Source organism: Macaca nemestrina, chromosome 2 (assembly GCF_043159975.1).
Source record: "Macaca nemestrina isolate mMacNem1 chromosome 2, mMacNem.hap1, whole genome shotgun sequence".
NCBI classification, from domain to species: Eukaryota; Metazoa; Chordata; class Mammalia; order Primates; family Cercopithecidae; genus Macaca; species Macaca nemestrina.
In genome coordinates, this window is record NC_092126.1 from 167,357,865 (window position 1) to 167,380,324 (window position 22,460).

Genomic DNA, 22,460 nt, shown 5'->3' on the forward strand with positions numbered 1-22,460 from the left:
AGTTCCTCAAGATACACTAAAGAGTCTCGTCAGCCTTTTGTGTGAGTTAGATGTGCTTTAGCTGAAATATAATTTCCACTGAAATGAGAAGAACCAAACGTTGGATTATTGCTCTGTCTGCTTCAACTCGGTGAGATGTAAGATTTTTGAGGTCAGACCTATGTTTTCAACATATGTCTGATGAAGAATGAATACATGAGTAGACGAATGAATGAACAAATGAACTGGAAGACACTGGCTGGGCAGGGCAGGACTGAAATATGCAGAAGGAATTGTGCCGTAAAATACAGAGGATGGGTGTGTTATTGAAATCCACTGCGCTGCAGGGTAGAGAATTTTGAGACACCTGTTACTGAAGGAGTAGGGAGTATTTTAGGGAAAGAAAGAGTCGGCTGGCTTTTTTTCTCCTGTAGTGAAGACTTCTGCCATTTTTGCAGTGATAATGATCCCTAGATGAGGTATAAAATTTACCCTCCTAAAATGTAATTCCCCAGAATGAAAGTTGGTGTAATGATCTGGCAGTGTACAACAGCCTGCTTAAAGATGCAGGAAGTGCTGTTTAAAACAAATAATGTCCATTCCCTCAATTGGATATTTTCATCCAGCCGCCTTTCCTGCCTCCTTCCTTTTCCACCTTCTTAGAATTGATTAACTATTAGAGACATGCATTAGGGTAAAGGAACAAAAAAGACTGATTGCAAAAAGCACTTTCCTGTTTTTTTTTGTTTGTTTGGTTTTTTGTTTTTTGGGTTTTTTTCCCGTAATTTTCTGTGAGATTACCAGATGACTGTTTTCAACTTTCTTGTCCTTTCTTGTCCTTACCAGAACCACCAATATGGGAGGAAGACTTTTGCTTCTGTCACTGGATGTTCTTTCTCTTGAATTTTTCTCTTTGTTTACTGTGCACAGGAGACCCTGAACTACAATTGGTATCTGAGACTTTTTCTGTGGATAATTTATACCCATACCCTTTGATGCAGAGTGGCCTTTCTCTGCCTGCTGCATGTATATAGGAACCAGTGGATGAGAAAATACAGGACTTTGGTGCTGATCCAATTTAAAGTATAGTACCCTTGCTCATGGTGACTGAATCATTGGGTTAAGTGAGTATCTAGGCTATGAACAGTCAAATTCAACCTTTCCACCCTTTGTGGCAAGCAAGTAGAGAGCGCATAAACATACGGGGAGAGCTTTTGAGCATCTTGTATAAATATTTTAAGGATTATATAGAATATCTGCAAAGACTAGGACAGTGCTTAACATAAAATAGGTCCTTAATAAATGAGAAAGTGTTTATTTGTTTTTTAATGTTATTTTATTAGGCATTTAGGTAGTTTTCAGGATTTCCGAGTAGCTTATTCTTTTGAATAACCTAACTTATTTTAATGAAATATAGAAATATGAGTACATATATTTTTAAAACGTCATGAAAAGTATGCTCAAAGCATGATTAGTTTGAAGTCATTTATAGTTTTCTTCACAAGAAATTTGTGGTTTTAATGGGATAATCATAGGGTTGCTGAAATCATTATAAGCCATTGATTATCAAACTTGAGACTACATCAGAATCACCTGGAAGATGTGTTAAAAACAGATTGCTAGGCGGAACCCAATAATTTGTATATCTAACAAGTTCCCAGGTGAAGTTGTGGCTGGTCTAGGAAACCACGTTTTGAGAATCACTGTGGTAGCCAAATGCTGATGGTGAACAGGATCTGGCTACGGCAGTGATTTAGTGAGTATTTAGTGTCTTTATTGTTTTCTGCCTGGTAAATGGAAAAAATAATTAACTTCACAGAAGAAATGTCTTCTTTCTTTCCAATACTATTTTGAGTGCTTCCACTTCAGATTTATTCTTAGGAAGTAAAGGACTCTCATTTTCTTTTTGATTCTTAGGTTTATCTCAGAATGTAATGTTGAGAAAGTCACCAAACCATAACAATGTTAAATAATAACATTCAACAATAAAATCACCCATTTTAAAATAATTTAGGGATTAGTTTTTCTTTAGATTGTTGATGTGACAGCTTTTTTGACCCAAGCTCAAATGAAATGTAATTCATGATTTCTGAAGATGCTTCTAAACTACGAACTTGCTGTCAGTACTTGTTTAATTCTTGCTCGGTAGATGGCTTATTTTCTCATTAAAAACCTCTTTTCATTGACTTCGGTCCTTGATTTCTTGTAGAGGGGGAAGAGAGTTCAAGTGAGTGATCAGAGATGTGGAAACAATCATGAGTAAAGCATGTTTTTTGTTTGTTTGTTTTGTTTTTGAGAAGGAGTCTCGCTCTGTCGCCCCGGCTGCAGTGCGGTGGAGTGATCTCGGCTCACTGCAAACTCCGCCTGCCGGGTTCACGCCATTCTCCTGCCTCGGCTTCTCGAATAGCTGGGACTACCGGCACTTGCCACTGCGCCCGGCTAATTTTTTGTATTTTTAGTAGAGACGGGGTTTCACCGTATTAGCCAGGATGGTCTTGATCAATATCCTGACCTCCTGATCCGCCCTCCTCGGCCTCCCAAAGGCGTGAGCCACCGCGCCCAGCCGAGTAAAGCATGTTTTTATAACGCCTTTGATGTGGGAAGCTGCAATAGTGAGACTGCATGTTTTTCGGGAGTTCCAGACAGAGAGAACCAAGAGAATCCTCTGTGATGCTTTCTAGAGAACAGATCTTTTTAACTTAATCGAATCTATTGTTTTGCCTTTCTGTTCATTTCATACATTACCATGCTCATTCTGGCTATTGGGTAGAATAATCGTGTATGAATAATTACAGCTTCTACCTGTGTCCATTGAAGTCCCTCAGCAGTAATAGTTTCAGGGAAGCAGAATTAATGGTAATAATGGTATCAGCAATATAACTGCCTTAGTCCGCTTTCTCTTGATATAATGGACTACCACAGGTATTTAATAAGAACAGTTGATTTTGCTCACTGAGAAGTGCAAGAGCACAGCACCAGCATCTGGTGAGTATTGTTCCATGGCAAAAGGCAGAAGTAAGCATACAAGACAGAGAAATGGGGGTCAAACTTATCCTTTTTTCAGGATCCCTCTCCCTCAATAATTAACCTTCTCTGGCAATAACAGCATTAACCCATTCATGAATGTAGGATGATCTCAATCATCTTCCTCTTTACTGCTGAGGGACATCTCAAGGAGATGAAACATGATCACCGAATCACCTCTTAAAGGTCCTACCTCTTAATACTGTTAGAATTAAATTTCAACACAAGTTTTGCAGGGAACATTCAAACCACAGCAATAACATTATAGCCAGCCACCTGTGACCTGGAGGAATAGAGCTGCTATAGGAGAGGGAGACCCCTCCCTTTGCAAGAAAGAAGACCCTGTGAAAAAGTGAAAAAATCATTATGTAACATTTTCTGCTTCTGCTTTGGAAATTCAAGTTAGACCAGAGAAAGGACAGCTAAAAAATTCCATCTTTCCTGGCAAGTTACCGAGCTTGATGGGCAAGGAATGAAGAGGAGAGACCTGATGTGGCTATGGGATTGGAACCCTAGGAAAACAATTCTAGGAAGCATCATAGAGTTTCATGGATGAATCAAAGGACAAACATTGTGCACTTGTCTGACCATGTATTATTGCTGTGACCTGAATTTTGCTATGAAAAGTTTGGTAAGAAAAGCAGTTAAGGAGGTGTTTTAAAATAGAGGCTAGAAATAGAAGAAAGCCAAGGAAGTTTGTTCCCAGTTTTTAAAAAAAATGGCTAATTAGGTAATCCTACAAAAGATGTTTAAAACTAGCAGTTACTTTTAGAGGTAGATTCTAGCAGGTGATGGAGCTTCCTCTAATGTTAATCCTTCTGCTGTGCAGTGTCCTTCAGCTTTACCAGAGTCCATCAGAATAACACGACACTGGAGGTTTTGTGCAAAAATCCCTTTTCTGAGCTCCCCTTGTCATTTCAATATTTAAGCCTCTATTTAGTGAGGTCAAGAATCAGGAGTCTTATTAAAAAAAAAAATCTGTTCCTCCTATTTGGTATAACTGTCTATGAAGAGTGCCAAGAATCTTATTACTTAGAGTCATGATTGAGGTGCTATATAGAGATTTACCCAAAGCAGAAGAAATTATCTTAATGTGATGAAAATTGTATCCTAATAATGAAAACTCAGAAAGGATGGGAAAGTGAGATTCACCTGAGGTAAACTAAAGGACCGTTCTTGAAACAAACAAAACACTTAAGGAATCCTGTGAGTCCTCTTTCCTGTGGCACTAGCCTCAGTGAGAAATGTCCTGGCAGGGGAGGCACAGTTAGGAATCTGAGCAGACACCTAGCGGGAGAACTGGCTCTAAACGTGCCAATAATTCTCTTTTTCCTTCAGCATGCCTCCATAAATAAGCATCTTTCTCCTTCCATTCAGCTCCTCCAAAGCATTTACAGCTCCTTAATTAGACATATGTCTGCTATTTATTACCATTTAAAAGGGCAAGTGGTTAATGTCCCACTGTTGAATATTTCTAGTAATTAATTATTAACTAAATAAGCACAGCTCTTTCTCTACTTACCTCATCTTCGGTTGTGTCTCCTTGTATTTATACATTAATAAGGAGTAATTAAATGATGGCAGGAGAAGTACCTCAGAGCTAGCCAATGTCATCAGCATTACAATGGATCTATGGCTCACCCTTCCAGTCGCCATTAGTGCTATTTTTACGGATTGGAGGGAGCAGATTCTACCAGTTGTCCTGACTTCCTCAGGTCGTGAATGCAATTTCTTATAGGTATAAATTGGAGGAGATTACCTTTATTTTCATCTTTAAGGGAGATGGGATAAGTGAAAACTACAGATCCCATCATGCAAAACAGCTTGGTAGTACTCATCAGAACAAGACCTTACAAAAAGACGTGTTTCATCTACTTGAGCTGTCCCTCAGCAGTAAAGAGGAAGATGACTGTGGTCATCCTAAAGCATCTCTGTGCCAAATTTGGCCTGAAAACTACACTTTGCCCACACCAAACTTACATCATCCCTGATTGATGCAAAGGGAAAATGCTTAAACAAACAGCTGGTGGTTAAGTTTTACTGTGTCTCATAACAATGTCAATGATAAACTTCTCTCATTCAAGAATTTTGGAGAGCTTTACACATGATAGACAAAAGGGCAAATCACTTTTTCTGTTTCTGCACAATGACTCAGCAGCAGGAAATAGAATGTATGTCTCCTGACTATAGTCCACATGGGTAGGCACTGGACCACATGCTTAATGAGGAATTCCTTGTGAGAAAGACCATATGTACAACTAAAGCAAAGAAGGGTTTATGCTTTATAATCATTGTGTATCTGACAATCAGTAAGCCAACTCATTTTCAAACTTCCAGTTCTTATGTTTTTATGTAGTTATTATTCTCTTGGTGTGACAGAAAAGCACTGACTTTGGAGTCAGACAGACTCAGCCATTAACTAGCTCTGAGACATTGTGCAATCTCTCTAGCTTCTCCCAGCCTGTTAAATAGAGGAAAATAGTATCTATCATGCACGATGGCTATGAGGATTATATGCCTATTTTTACTCTGCCCATAGTTAAGACTGGATGTTTTTCAGTGTGTTGAATGTAAATTGAAAGATTGTACCAGTCATTCAGGTATGATTAAGTTGCTAGGCAGGAAAACTCAATTTAATACCCACTGCTTCTTTCTCAAATAAAATACCAAAAGTATAAGAATGCTAAATATTCTTCTTCATTCAGAGTTTATTTTCAGAAGTTCCACATTGTAGATTTGTCAATTTCAAATAAATTTTTGATTTTAGTTAACTTCTCCAAAGAATGAAAATAAACATTCTTTCTGTACTTGTAGGACAAACACATAGCATTGATGAATGTCTCATCTATCCATTTATTTACTTACAGTAACACTCACTATAACTGTAGTTTTTATATAAATCACATTTTCCAATTGTAGACAATATATAATCATTACATAAAATTTAAATGACATAGATATGTGTAAAGATGGAAAACATTAATAGTATTTGATGCATCTTTCTTTACAATCTCCTCCAAGAACATACTTCTCAGAGTCCATGTTTTGTCCCAATTTATGTCATTGGAAGTATTATGATAAGTTTGTGTGATGATTACCTCAAGTCTACTCCTTAATAAATTTACATTAGGCTCTGATGTACCTTCTTATTCTTCATGGTTCTATAATAGTATATTTTAATAATATATAAAATAGGATGAAATTTGTTAGAGCCTAACTGTGTTTGTAGGAGCTTAAAACTTATCACTTGTCACAAGAATGGGTCCACTTGCTGAATGATAGTTAGGTCTGGAGTTAAGAAAAAATACCATCAGTGGCCACCTGGGGAACTGGACTTAGTCCACACTGGCCTCTAGGTTGTTCCTATCATGCTCAGCTTACAAATTTTAACATGTAAATTCATCATTTTCCATGACAAAGTAGATGAGGCATGCAAATCATGTACCACAGTCATGAAGATTGCTACATTAAAAATAAACAACAATTTCTTAAAATTGAACAACCCAAGGTTGCTTCTGTAAGTCACCATTCACTTTTATGCACATCCTCAGGCTATACTTAGACCTTTCTCCTAACATAAGCATTCCTTGCAAAGGCCTGAAGATGTAGAATAGAATCTTGCTGTATCCTTGCTGGTGGGCATGGGGGGAATGGCATAGGGGTTCCTTAAAACCTTACTACTGTTGAGAATCTATATTTAAAATTTGCAATAATCAGTATTGAGAATCAACTAAAGGTCATTTAAATTTGACTTTTATTTAATTACCTTCACATTTTGCCTCTAATAACGTAACTGTTTCTGCTTTATTCAAAATAGTCTTTTAGGCTTCTCTCTGTATCGGCTTCACATAGGTGTTTGACGGATGCATGTTTGGAAAGAAACCTGTATATATAATACAGGGTATAGACAAGTAGACGGAAGATGAATAGAGGGAAGGATACAGAAATGCATGATGAATGATGAAAATGTACTGTGTGCTCCCTTCACAGACAGATATGCTTGGCTATTTTTTTTATCTGTCTCCTTAAAGAACTTGAAATTTAAATTAAAAAAATTCAATTAGTGAAGGCAGAAAGTTAAAGTTTCTTCATACTCTTGCAGCAGATGCTTTGAGAATCAAAGACAGGTGGCTTAAGAATTACTAAAAAGAGCCATCACTTGTCTTTTTTATTTTCCATTCTCTTCTTGCCATAATTTCTTCCTTTGCACTTTCTCTTTTTACCTTTCTAGGCCTCATCTTCCTTTTCTTTATGCTTACCTTTATTTAGTGCCCTATTTGCTATTTTTTTTCTCTCAGTCTCTCTTTATTTTGTTCTACCTTAGTTCTGTCAAAAGTGACCAAACATTTATTTTAGTTTTTACTTATTATTATGGGGGTGCTGAGTGCATGGAGAACAGGAGATAAGCTTTCAAAAAGAAATAGAAGTGCTGTTCCAGATTTGCCATTTTTTCTCTCTATTGCAATAGCAAGCATTTTCTACTCAATTCCTAATCAAAGAATGAGAAGAAGATGCAAGGAAAAAATGTGAGTTTTAAGGGGAAGTATTTGACTTAAATATCAATTAAAAATTAGAAAGGCAGGAAGCAAATCTAAGACAGCAGAGTAAAAACAAGAGGCTCAGAGAGGATAACCAAAAGGGAAATCACCAAGAAAGGATTCCTAACTATATCATGCCTCCTGAAAGAGAGCCATGCCTCTGAAAATTTAAAATCTTTGATGATAAAGCTTTAACACTGCTTATTGATTCCAAGCTATACTGGGTAGTGTAAACTTTAACCTATATCTATGGTATGATTTCCAAGACATAGAGTTGGGTGTTTGAATAAATCTCTTTGTATGCTAATTTATTCAGTGTTGGTGGTTGTGGCCTGTACTGCTTCATGCAATACATCCTCAGAGTTCCCCAAGTCTCCAATAAGTGAGTCTTCAAAATATAAAGGAATTTCAGATACCATGTTATTTGTTGACCTTTAATTTTTTTGGCAGGTGTATACTTCCAGATTTTTACCAGAGCTAAACGAGAGTATTAAAAAAGATAGAAATGTAACTGCTCTGCAAAAATTATATCATTCGAATTTGCACCAAAATGAATACAGGAAACAACTAGAAATTTCATAAAGTTCTTGCTGAGAGTCCAGATAATTTTCTAGGCTCATACACCAGTGAGAAACTCAAGTCTTACCTGTTTCTAGGTTTTCCACCTTCAAGTAGTTATTTGTCTTTCTTTCCACTGTGGTTCACATATACCTCCTTCCCAACAGATCAGAAAGTTGGATTCTACTTCTCTGCTATTAACTCACTGCCTGATCTTGGGCAGGTTTCAAAATCTGTGGATTCCATATCAGCACCTGCAAAAAATAATTAATCAATAGCACCTTTAATGAGCGTTATAGATCTCAATATTTATAAGGCTCATTAAAAACTTTTCTCCTCTTCCTTATTTTTTTTTTCATTTTTCTTATTTTATAATTTAGAGTTTCTGTTGATCACAACACTGCTCATTTGTTTGGAGTTTTGCATGTTTTTTGTGTGTTATTCATTTAAAGTCAAGATGCAACATCTCCTCTTTAACTATTTATCATATTGGAAGCATTTCATATTGCCAGTATGACTGTTACTAACAGTGTGTCAGTCAGACAGAACATCTCAGAGTGGCATTTTTGCAACCCAGACAAAGAAGTTTCTCACACTGTCTGTCTCCCAGACGCTCTCCACCTGTCTTCTGTTCTTATCCGGAAGATAAGTAAGTAGCTCATGTTCCTCATAGAAATAATTTAGCAGCTTGTCTGTCTAGAAGGTAATGGCATAGGATGTGTAATTCCTGCAATTTTGATAGTGTAACATAATAGGAAATGAGACACCCCCAAACTGCAACCCAGACAGCCCTGTTGTTCAGAGCAGTAAATTACTCCAGCCTCCTACTCACAGAAATATTGTGGTCAGTACCATGCATCTATGCCTGTTCTTTGGAATCTTTTCAAGCTGCCTATCTCTAGGAAGCAAACATATTATTTACGTACTACCTAAAACTTATAGATAGTCCAATTTGAATAAACTCTTAGCCTCTGAATCCAATGATTTTGGGCTCCTTTTATTCCAATTTCCCATTGAGTTGCCCCTTTTCAATAAATCCTGGCTTTGGGCAATGTTAACATATCGAAAGTCCTGAGGTGCATTATTACATTGACCTCAGAGACTGGAAAATGAGACATTTAGAGGAAGAGAAACAGAACTGGTCACATGTTTGAATATCTATATAGAAGAAAAGAGAAAGAAAATTTCTAGAAAAAAATATGAACCATATTTCTCCTGTAAATTCTGAGTGTGGTTTTTGATATTTACCATAACAAAAACAATTTTGTTGCCTTAGAATCGTGATCTGTCTGAGGTTGGCTAACGGGAAGAAAAAGCCATCTGTTTTATTAAATTAAATTATAGTATTTCTTTGTGAGAGAGTATATCTGTAGAGAGTTTTATTGTCATCAATTATCATTGTAATAATGATGACAGCATGTCTTCCTTTGACTTTACAACTTATTTACATTTATTCACCCATCTGTCCATTCATCTACCCACCACATTCATCCATTCACCATCCATCATTAATCTGTTAATTTCTTGAATGTCTTCTGTGCATATATTCTATGCAAGGCACTTGGCAAGGAACTAGAAAGTTCCTTATAATTTACTATAACTATCTATTTAAGCCAGTCTGGTACTAACTGGCATATTTTTACTTTATGAGAAACCCTTCCAAAGCAGGGAAAAAGTAATATTTTCTGAAGCATTAAAAACAGAGAGAATTCTAACTTTCTCTATTAGATCACAATAACTAGATCCTTAAACTTGATTTTGTATTTACAACTGAATCTAAAATTTGCAATCAATATAATCATGGAACACATAGACTATTTGTACCCATTTCTGGCATCAAAAAATACCTGGTAACATTTCATATGGTGAACTTTTATGATTTTTTTTCTTTTCTAATTTCTTTATGAACTAAAACTTTAGGGGAAAAATACTTCCCCCTTTAATCTCGTATTTTAACATAAAAAAATTCTAAGTTGACTCTGGGAGGCCAAGGCTGGAGGATCACTTGAGGCCAGGAGTGTGACACCAGCCTGGGCAATATAGGGAGACTGTCTCTAGCTAAAAAAAAAAAAAAATTTAAAAAGTATCTGTAGTAGTGTAGTAGTACACACCTGTAGTCCCTGATACTCAGAAGGCTAAGGCTGGAGGATTGCTTGAGCCCCGGAATTTGAGGCTGCAGGAGGTATGATCACTCTACTGCACTCTAGCCTGGGCAACAGAATGAGATCCTCTCCTTTTTTTGTTAAAAAATTCTATGCCAAATCTACATTTTGCAACTTTTAATGTGGTTAATCTATCATGTATGAGACACATTCACTGCATAAATCTTGAGAAAATATGTAAAATAATAAACCCATATGTATTTCAACCGATAAATTTTTGAGAGCACATAGAATCATTTCAATTAGACTTTTAGCTAAATTTTATTAATTTGGATTCTGTTAATGTATGCTCTTCAAGTTGTAGGTTTATTAAATTTCTACCAAGGGATTTTTTTTCTTTTTAAGAGTGTTCTGGGAAAGTACACAAATATCTCCCAAATTAATCTACCATCAGTAGTATATATTTAAGTGTTCAGTAAACAAGAGATGAAAAAGCAAACCCTTAAGATGAATATCTTAATACATTCACAGTGATTTTATGGAAATAGAAATACATTGTTTATTATTGAGCTTACATTCAGAATTATGTAGTTTTAACTACAAAGAAAAGGAAACTTTCAAGCAAATGCCACATAGAAAAATCTCAGAAGAGGGTTGCTATTATCATTAGTTTATTGTCCAAGGCACTGTCTCCAAATTTCTTGTTCTAGCATAACTATGAATAGCATTCTCTTTCAATTTCAAAAAATCAACTTTAGGCAATCAATTATTTTATGACTATACGTTTGGGAAGACTGATTAACTTGGTTTAGGTTTCATGACCTCTCTGGACTAATCACTGTGATCAGAGGAATAGGAGACAATGATTTGCCATATCTGGATCATATACTAACACTTGAGTCCAGAAACCTAGGGAATTTGGCAGCTTCCACTTGAAACATAGGTGGATTCCAGAGGAGCATTCCCTGAAGGCAAGAGTGGTTTTCACTAGACGAACAGTGTAAAGATGTACTTACCACACAGGTAAAGCACACATATGTCCATTGAGTCATAACAGAGTACAAAGAATGCTGAGCAGAGGCACAGTCAGTATTAGATGGGGTTTTATTGCATCTATTATTTTGTATAGTAGATTTATCTTTTAAAACTGAAGACAGTCATAGTGCATACTCTGAACAAATCAGCCCAGTCATTTATGTCCATATACTTGCATATATATATGCTTGATGATGTATACATATGTCTGTATATGTGTGTATAAAAACGCACAGCCTTAATCTTATTTAATGCCAGTAAATAGTGAATTATTAGCATACCTTGTAGGGTTATAATTATGTCTGTGTTTACATAAGCAATTAAAATGACTTTGTCTGAATAAAGATCTTAGGCAGTTTTTGTTTGTATGTTTTAAAAAATGTTCTTACTGTTGGTGATTGAAATATTGAGATAAGCTGTTTTTAAATTAGAGTGACACAGGTATAAGTAACATGCACACACTTTGCTTTCTTAGCCAGGCCTATCCTCAGTCAGCAGTTTCACAAGATAACAGTTTGCAGGAAAAGTCAAGATCTTTCTTAAATGAAAAGTGATTATTCATCATAATAAAATTGCAAATGATACCTTAATGAATGGATGTACTAATGTCTATTCACTATTTAGATATATTAGCCTAAATTGGTCTTTAGCCCTAACATGTGAAATCACAAATAAAATACAAAATTATCACTTTAAAATAGCACAATATCAGCTATTTCAGTTTGAGATGTGAGTCACCAAATGTTTTTCATAGTGGTGTAGTGAAATGCATTATTAGAAAATGACAGCAGTTGAATTTTCTAGTTTGGGTTGTTATGTTGGATAATGGAAGCATGAACTAAGATTCTTCATAAAATAACAAGTGGTTTAATTATTTTCTTACAAATTTATGTAGTATCTACCTACCAATACTACCTACTAGTGTACTACTAGGCAGTCAGAACACAAAAATTATAAGACCTAGCCTTTCATCTCAAGAAAATCACAATCTACACAGTGAACCAACTTAAGCAATTAAAAAAATGTATATATCTCTTTATGTGTGTATTTGATGATATTATATGATAGAATATATATAGCCTTAACTTGGTCTATCTCTATGAATAGTGAACTAATTATATCTATGAGCTGCTGTGTGAATTGAGAAAGATAAATCCCATTCTGCGCAAAAAAAGAATCAGGTTGGTGAGGTAGAACTTGAAAGAGAAGATTACGCATGAATCCTGAAGGATTAGCAGGGATGATCAAGTCAGCAACAGCCAGCCAGGCACAGTGGCTCACATCTGTAATCCCAGCACTTTGGGAGGCCAAGGCAGGTGGATGGCTTAAGAGCAGGAGTTTGAGACCAGTCTGGGCAACATGGTGAAACCCTGTCTCTACAAAACATACAAAGATTAGCTGGGCATGATGGCATGTGCCTGTAGTTCAGTTACTCGGGAGGCTTAGGTGGGAGGATCAACTGAGCCCAGGAGGTGTAGTGGTGATTGTGCCACTGCACTCCAGCCTTGGCCAACAGAGTGAGACCCTATCTCAGGAAAAAAAAAAAAAATGTCAGCAAGGGAGATTGTAGTGTGATACAAAGAAATCATTCCAGATGTTGAATACTGCCTGGGCAACAAGTTTCTCTTTAATAAATCTCTCTGGGGTTTTATATGGAAGCTCTGAGGTATTCAGCATGTGGTAAAGTACAGAGGGATATTAGGTGAGCAACAGTTTATTGTTAGCCCTTATCTGGCTCATATCTGGGATGTCTTGGAGGCCAGGGTTTACCTAGGAAAATATGCAGCAAAAGCAGAACAACATCATTATTATCAGTGGGTCTTCTCTTGTAGGGATCTGAATTTACATGATTCTTTTGAAAGACAGGTGGTACACTATTTTCTAGTAGATCCATCCTGTGGTATGTAGTATATATCCACAGGTGACAATAGCAGTATAACCAAACCACTGCAGAGATAAATAAAGAAAAGTAAATACATTACTGAAAAAGAAATAAAAGGTGGAAGATGGAAAAAAATGCACCCAGCAAACAAGAGTGGTGCCTAAAAGAAACAAGATCAGGCTGGGAGTGGTGGCTCATGCTGTAATCCCAGCACTTTGGGAGGCCAAGGTGGGCAGATCACCTGAGGTCAGGAGTTTGAGACCAGCCTGGCTAACCTGGTGAAACCCCATCCCTATTAAAAATACAAAAATTAACCAGGTGTGGTGGCAGTTGCCTGTAATTACAGGTACTTAGGACCTGAGACAAGAGAATCACTGGAACATGGGTAGCAGAGGTTGCAGTGAGCCAAGATCATGCCATTGCACTCTAACCTGGGTGACGAGAGGGGAACTCCATCTCAAGAAAGAAAGGGAAGGGAAGGGAAGGGAAGGGAAGGGAAGGGAAGGGAAGGGAAGGGAAGGGAAGGGAAGGGAAGGGAAGGGAAGGGAAGGGAAGGGAAGGGAAGGGAAGGGAAGGGAAGGGAAGGGAAGGGAAGGGAAGGGAAGGGAAGGGAAGGGAAGGGAAGGGAAGGGAAGGGAAGGGAAGGGAAGGGAAGGGAAGGGAAGGGAAGGGGGAAGGAAGGAAGGAAGGAGAGAGAGAGAGAGAGAGAGACAGAAAGAAAGAAAGAAAGAAAGAAAGAAAGAAAGAAAGAAAGAAAGAAAGAAAGAAAGAAGGGAGGAAGGGAGAGGGAGGGAGGGAGGGAGGGAGGGAAGAAGGAGAAAGAAAGAAAAGAAAGAGGAAAGAAAGATCAAACTTGGCTCAAAGTGGTGCTGATGTGGACAAGCCAGCCATGGAAGACACATGAGTTTTTGGATGTGTAATAATTATTTCAAATGTTGACACGTTTGCCCATGTAGTGGACGAAGGCTGTAAGAAAAAAAGGAAACCTTCTCATTAGAAAACTAAAGCCTAATAACGCAAAGCAAGAACAAAATAGTCAGCTGGCTCCTCCTGGTATATATGAGAGAATCAAGGAAATTTAGGGGTTTTTAGATTTGTAGAAAGTATTACTATAGCCTTAATATTTAGTCTTCAGATTTCCTGAGTAGTTCAGATGGAATGAAGCATAGACAAAAATATTTAAACCAGAATCAAGTTTTTTAAACATTAATTTTGCAACTTTTCTTTGATTTTCTTTTTCCTTTCTTTCTTTCTGACCACCAAGCTCAGAAACACACCCAGCACTCTGAATACAGTCTCTTGCTGTATCTTGCAAATGCTTTCTACATAAGTGAGCTGAAGACAGAGTTTGGATACGTTTACGCTTGTAGATGTGCAATGAGATGTCAGAGTTGACAATTCACATAGGCTCTGGACTGCTGGTCAGTAACTTTTGCTCATTGGGATATAAACTTGTGAATCAAAAGGAATTCTTTCTCTCCATGACTTCACATAGCATGTGACTTCAACCTGCAGACTCAAAAGAGAAGACCCATGCACAATTTTTTTTTTATCACTAACTGCCCCCACCTCTGCTTATTGACAAAACCTCTGTGGTCTCATCAGTCAACAGAAATTTCTCTATATTGCCCATTTTTGGTGTTGCCCCTCTGTGTTTGATCCTAACCACTTTGCGACATCACTTTTCCTCTCTTTGCCACATCACTTTTCCTCTCTTTGCCAATGTTTTCTATAGTGTGTCCCTGTCAATGTCACTTAACATCTCTCTTCTTTAACATCTCAATTCTGTTTCTTCTTATTTTATCTCCCATTATTACTACCCATACTCAGGCCTATATTATTTCTTGCTTAGATCTTTTAAAGCACCTCCAGTTGTATTCAATGCTCTTTGTTGCCCCTCCAATCTGTTCTACATTTTGTAGTTACAGCTTTCTAAATTTTGATTCTACTCTAATCATATCACAGCTTTTCTTACAATTATTCCATTGCTCCCCATTATTCTTAGAATGAAATTAAAATGTCTTCCAAAGATGAACAAGTCCTTTGTAATCTTGCCCCTACTTACCTACCTCTCCAGTCTTATTTTAAATCATTTTCTGCCTACTTTCTCCTTCCACCTCTACCTTATCTTGCTTTCCAGTCCATTTGAAATGTAATCACACTGAACTTCTTCCATGCCTTTCAAAGGGCAAGTTTCTCTTTCACCCTTTGTCCAATCTTTCCCCTGCCTAACTCTAACTTTTCCTTCAGTCCTTATCTCACTTTTCACTCTCTCTGGAAAGCTTTCCCTAATCCACCAGTTCTCTTGGTTAGGTAACCATTTTACATTCAACACTGTCTATTGGATTCTTATTGGATTCATTTATGAATCGTCATGTTTTATGAATTGTCTTGTTTCTGCCTCACAAGACTGTCAGCTCCTTTAGAACAGTGAAGTCTTGTTCATCTTTATCATCTAGTGCACAGGCTGGTACATATAGATTCTTAATACATGAATGGCCCAATTAAACTGACAACATATTTAAGACACTTATTTTCTAAATTACAGACTTTTTTATGCTTATACCAATTAGAAGCTGAATATTCTTCACCCTCCTTAAATATACTTTTCTAATGCTTTTCCAAACACATTCATTGTTTGAGTGATTTTCCCATGTAGTCTAGGTGCTGCATAGTCCAAGGACCATGTCTTTCTATTTCCTATTTCATCAAAACAATTCTTTTTTTTTTTTTTTTTTTTGAGATGGAGTCTTGTTCTATTGCCCAGGCTGGAGTGCAGTGGTGCAGTTGAGGCTCCCTGCAACCTCCGCCTCCCAGGTTCAAGTGAGTCTCCTGCCTCAGCCTCCTGAGTAGCTGGAATTACAGGCATGCACCACCACACCTTGCTAAAATCAAATAAGAATTATTAAATACTTCTGTCCTTCATAGAGCTTTGTCAGATAATCAGTCGACATTATTGAAATTATCCATTGATTCATGTGTATTTGAATACCTACTGAGCCAGATACTCTCCTATGGACTGGGGATTTAGCAATTAGAGAGGCGATGTCTCTGATCACACATGATCATCTCATAGAATTTTCTCTCTTCATTTCTCCTTTCCTCAATGAATACTCACTTTCCACAGTGTTTTATGTATGTTTTTAATTTTTGTTCATTGAACAGATATTATTATCTAACTAGGCAGTGTTAGATACTGAGAATACAAGTGTAGAGCTCAGGACTGTATAGTAACATTATAAATCCTAATTATGTCTTTATTATACGTCTTAAATTTATGGTTCGGAGTTTTTTTATTTGTTTTTCTGCATCAGAGAGTAAACTTTGGGATGGCAGAAATTATCAAATTTACCAATCCTGTATCATATATCTACTACTAGATACAGAATGCTATGTAAAAGTGTATTTTTCCCTATTTTAGAAGTTAAATATTCCCATAAAAGACATCATGAGAAAAATCTACAAAACAATGTGAAAAGCACTCAAGTGGAAGTCGGGCATCAAAACAAATTTACAGATGTGTGCTCAAGGCAAGAAGAATGTCAGGCCTTTCCTGGGGTTACAATGGTAACCAGTGGCTTGAGCTTGACCTGCAGCCTACCACTCCTGGCCGTGTGGGACACATACTATGACTCGTGCTACAGGAGAAATGTGCTTTCTCTGAGTGGTGCCTTTCTCTGAGATTTTTTTCAGTGCAATTCCCATTTATTTTCTACTATATTCACTTTATAAGAACTTTAGCAAGACTATATTACCAGGCTGTTCATTTCTTCATTTGTGTATTCGTTGAAATAATTATTGAGCATTCACTTCTTGCCTAGGAGTATTCTAGCATTGGGCACTAAAGCAATGAACAAAACACACGGAAATTTCAGTCCTCAAGAAGCTTGCATTGTAGTGTAGGGAGATAAACAATAATATAAATAAATAAGTAAATATGTTAGATAGTGACAAGTAGTATGAAGAACAAAAATTAAGTGAAAAGGGATATGGTTGTCAAAGGTTTATGTGTGTGTATGTGTGTGTCTGTGTGGGGGATGTATTTTAAATAGGGTAGGCTAAGGGAAAAGCACTCTAGGCTGAAAGAACAGCAAGTGAAAAGGCCTTCAGGCAGGAGCTTGCCTAGAGAATTCAAGGAATTGCAAGGAGATTTCTCTAGCCCACGTGGCTAAAGTGGAGTGAGTGGTGGAGAAAAGACATGAGATCAAAGAGATAAGCGAATGTCAGGTCTATAGAGCTTTATAGGTTACTGTTAGGACTTTAACACTTATCCTATTAAGACTTACAATTACTCTGAAATGGGAAGCCATAAGTGGCATTTGAGAAGAGGAGTGACATGATGACTTAATGTTTTCAAAGAACAACCTGGGTCTTATGTTGAGAATAGAAGGCCAATTAGATGAATATTGTGATGGCATTGTAATCATGGTAGCTTGGACAAAAGCTATAGTGGTACAAGTGGAAGAACTGATCGTATTTTACATTTGTTTTGATGATAGAAATGATATTATGTCATGATGGGTGGGATGTGAAGTATGACAGAAAGATGAATCCAAGGTATTTTGGCCTGAGCAACTGGAAGAATGGAGCTTCCAAAACTGATTCCAAAGCATGAACACATTTTGGGGGGAAAAGGTTGAGAGTTATCTTTGGTTATCAGAAGTTTGATATGTCTATTAGACTTCCACAGGAAAACACTGAGTAGAACAGTAGACAAACAAGTCTAAAGTCCAGGGGAGATGGCCAGGATGAAGACATAGTGAGTATAATGCTAGATCCTATAGAAATAGAAAGTAGCTCTAAAATACCATCTCTGCTTTCTAGAGATGTATAATTTGTTGGCTGTATATAATAGACATGTGAAAGTAATTAACAAGCAATGCAAAGCAGTAGATGTAGTATTTTTACAAAGTATGTGAGTACCAAAATGAGTGCTGAAGAAAATAAGTGTCATAGCACTTCAGATAGACGGGAGATAGACATCCAGGGGAAGATCCTTAGAGAAGATGGGATTTGAAATGGACTTGAAGCAGGTGCTGAATTTTAGTAGTTACAAAAAAGTGGTGAATCCCAGGCCCAGAACAAGTAGGAAGAACACAAAACTGTTGAAACACAGATATGCTCTTTCCTTCTGCCTAAAAATGTATGTATGGAAGTCTCAAATTAGACTTTCGAGGATATAATTGCACAAGAAAACTGATCTGATAAAGACAAATCACTAGAGATTTTTTGTTAGTAAATAACAGATTAATGCATTGTTTTCAGTGCATAAATTAGCCCGGTAGCCACATTGAATATATTCAGTTTTATAAATCCACCTTTAGTACTTCCTCCAAAATATTGTCCACTAGAGCTTGGGAGCCTAGTTAATAACAACAAAAATTTCATAGCTTTTGAAGTACTTTCACTGGTTTAAAATATAAGTCAACCTAGCAAAGATATTTAAATAATATTGATATAAAATTATTATTGTGTCCTTGAGTTCACACTTGTGTCCATTATGAAGCTGTCATATCATTTTTATATATTTGGATAGTCAAGGGCAATATATATCTTTTTGCTCTAGGCAGGCTGTCCATCAACCCTGTAAGAAAATAGGCAATTTTTCTGAGGCCAGGAAGCGCTATCTTACAGAAGGGAAAAGTTACAATGGGAACCAAAGAGGTTGAAATACTTTAAAAATCAACACATAATCCCCTTCCATGAAGTGGCTTTACTTGCCCTGTTTCTAGTCACACCTTAGTTTTCCAAGCAGACTGTACAATCCGAGTCTTTCTCTAGAGATAATACTGGGTGCAGTCTTCTTCAAAGACAGGATTTGTGCTTTCTCGCAGCTCCCAGAGCTCTGTTCTGTCTAGTAGTTAAGATCTCCAGTGTGAGGCCGGGCGCGGTGGCTCAAGCCTGTAATCCCAGCACTTTGGGAGGCCGAGACGGGCGGATCACGAGGTCAGGAGATCGAGACCATCCTGGCTAATATGGTGAAACCCCGTCTCTACTAAAAAAAAATACAAAAAAAAAAAAAAAAAAAACTAGCCGGGCGAGGTGGTGGGCGCCTGTAGTCCCAGCTACTCGGGAGGCTGAGGCAGGAGAATGGCGTAAACCCGGGAGGCGGAGCTTGCAGTGAGCTGAGATCCGGCCACTGCACTCCAGCCTGGGCGACAAAGCGAGACTCCGTCTCAAAAAAAAAAAAAAAAAAAAAAAAAAAAAAAAGATCTCCAGTGTGGCTTATAAGCTTTGTGTAATTTCTGTCTGCACCCAGACAACCGGACTTCATTTCATTTTATTTGCATTTAATAATAAACCATCTTTCCTTAGCCCTTAAATTGTGAATTATCAAATACTATCGAATCCTGTCTTCCCATATTCAAGCTACACTTACTTTGGAACAAACTCATTGGTAACATGCTCATCCAGTGAAGAGCTGAGTTGTGTGCCATGCATCTCAGGGTGGGAACTACCCTATTTCTTTTGGGGCTACAAATGCCATTTCTGATCTAATGTGAACACAGGGAATGGCAGAGAAAGCTTTGTGGTGGATTCATCTTTAATTAGTAAAACAGGAGAGATCATTAATGCTCCTTTGAAGTTCTTATTTCATTTCCAGTAAAAGAAATGAATGTACAGGTCACTACATGTGAGGCAAGGTAGGTAGTGAGAGTAAAAAGGAAAAAAAAAACAAATAGAATGACAGAGGAAATGAAAGAGAGGAACAGTGATGCAAAGAGGAAAATAACTGTAGAAATGAGAGTGAAACACAGAGTTGTCTGCCTTGTAGGAAGCTGATGCGCACCTCTTGATAATATTTAAAAATAAGTGGATTTGAGATCTCTTTGCTAAATCATTGTCAGTCTACATAAATGCAACTGTATATCGACAGCCACAGGGCTTATAAAAGCTAATAATCAAGGAAAGATGAAAGGTGAGAGGAAAGATTTTACATATTAACACTTGCTGAGAGATTTATGTCTTCTACCAGATGTGGAAGAAAAACACATATTAGTTCAATAAATTGGGGAAGCAGGAATGGGGCAAGGAGTTGGGAGAAGAAAAGAGTCACAGTCAGAATAAAAAGTCAGTTGATATCAAGCGTCAAAGATCTCAGTGTGTGGTTTTTCTTTCTGCTTCAAATTGTCCAGTCCCAGTAATTGGAAAGTGAGCATAACGAGGGGGCTTGTCTGAGTCATGCTCTAATGAGTCAAAATTATAGCAGGTTGGCATCTGTTACACGAAAGGACTTGTGTGTGTGGAGGTGGGAGGAAGGTGTCATTTTTCAGGAGAGAATGTCGAAAAGCTTTCCTCTGGCTCAAGGTGTGTTGACAGAATTCTTCATGGCCTAGGTCAGGGATAACAGAGGGACCATTAGGGCAGGATTATGGTCTATTAATGGCTTATATGAATGTTATCTCAATGTTACTATAATCACAGATAACATTACATATCTATATCAAAAACCATTCATTTAGTTGCCTTTCATCTATAAGAAATTTGAGTCTTCATATGCAGTGAAATATCTCTAAGGTTGAGTTTGGGTTGGGACTAGGGAGATGCTGATGATGGACACAGAATCTGAATGTTAGCCTGTGCAACAAAGTATCTCATTACTTAATTGTCCTCTAACCTGATACATGTGGGGTTAACACAAGCTTTCCACAATAAAAAGAGAGACATAGAAAGGAAACAAAAACAGGTGCCTTAGATAAATGAACAAAACACTAATACTGGAGTTAGAAGAGCAGATTCGCTAGTCTTCCAGCCATAATAAAATCAGTCCCAACTGAAAACTCATTCATGAAACAGTACTTTAGTGTAAGCGATACAGCAAAATCCTCGCTTCCTTGTTGTTCCATGCAAATGTAGTGTAAATATATAATCTCATCTATTCTTAATGTCACCAGCCTTGAAATATACCAAAAACTAGTTAGAAACACATTTCCCATTTCATCACAACGTTATATTTAGTTTATCAATAAAACCTTATCTCTACAGACTTACTTTAATAGCTCACATCTATAAGTTAAAGGGATATCATAGATTGGACGCCCCTAAAAAGTAGATCCTAAAATGAGTAATTATATTGTTATGGGATCTTTGGGGTGCTGCTTTTCTGGCCAGAAAACTCTGTGGTCAGTGGTGCCTTTGCCTGAGTTTTTGCTTGGGCCCACTGTGCTCATTCCACCCACTCAGCCTGGTGGGCTGCACTTGACTCCCACTACCAGCCTGAGTCCCACACCTCCAAGTGAGACTGCAAGTCAGGCATGGGGCAGTGAGGGGTAGGTGAGCAAGCGTGGGGTCCAGGCACTGTGCACTGTCAGACGCACTGGCTGCTGCTTCTGGGAGGGCAGCTCCAGATGCCAGCACAGACACTGGCTCTCTGTGAGGCTGCAGCTAGACTAGATGCACTGCCAGCAGTTTACCCAGCTGGCACCAGGGAATGCAATGGTGCCCAGAAACTTGGAGATGCCAGGAACCACAGGGGCCCAAAGAGGGAGTCACAGCCTGGTTTGGGGAGTTCCTAGGTCTGGGCTCTCTGAAGGGCTGCAGCTCTTCTCTCCTTCTCTTTTCCCACAATGTTGTGAGCAAAGGGCATGTTTTAGCTCTGTTTATGTGTGTTACAGCTCTTTTAGCCTCAACATTCAGCAGGTCCCAAATTCTTATCCTGCGACTTGTAAGAATGACATATGCAGACAAGTGGAGGGTGAGCAAGATGAGGAGAAGGGTTATTGAGCAATAGAGCAGCTCAGAGGAGACCCCCAGTGGGCAGCTCCTCTCCATAGCCAAGGTGTCCCATCAAGTGTCCAGCTCTCAGCAGAGAGGATCGTTCCTCCCTGCAGCTCATTGTGCCATCATTTCCTTAGTTCTCAATAGAGAGGAGACCCTGGGGTGGGCAGCTCCTCTCTGTAGCTTGTCATCCCGTCGTGTCCCCATTGTCTCTCCATCCTCTGCTCAAGTCTGACTGAGTCCTGGGTTTTTATGAGCCTTAGAGGGGAGGAAGTGTGTGCTGATTGGTCCATGGGCAGCCATGGGCAGGCCCAGGGAAAAGCACCACAAGTTTCCCCTCTGGTCCATGGGACTGGCAGCCCAGCCCCCTGATTTCAGGCCCTCCCCAGTCAGAAGGTGGAGCTTCACCAGGGACCCACCCTGTTCCACCCAGGAGTCTGCCTGCCGATGCCCAGTCTGTTCATGCTAAGGGGCACCTTCAGGCCAGCACCAGGCGGTCCTCAGCACCCTCCCAGCCTCCCTCCTGTGCTTGTCAGTGCCCTAAGTCCAGAGGAAGCCGAGGTGGCAGGGGGCTGGCATGTCAGCACTGCCCTGAGTATGTGCACCTCCAGCTGGCCTGTGACA

General features: G+C 38.3%; 1 protein-coding gene across 2 annotated transcripts in view; it reads left to right on the plus strand.

The window, feature by feature from the left end:
* Window positions 1-22,460, plus strand: part of LSAM (limbic system associated membrane protein) — a 656,583-nt gene that overhangs the window by 30,912 nt on the left and 603,211 nt on the right. The gene's annotated exons all lie outside the window — the stretch shown is intronic.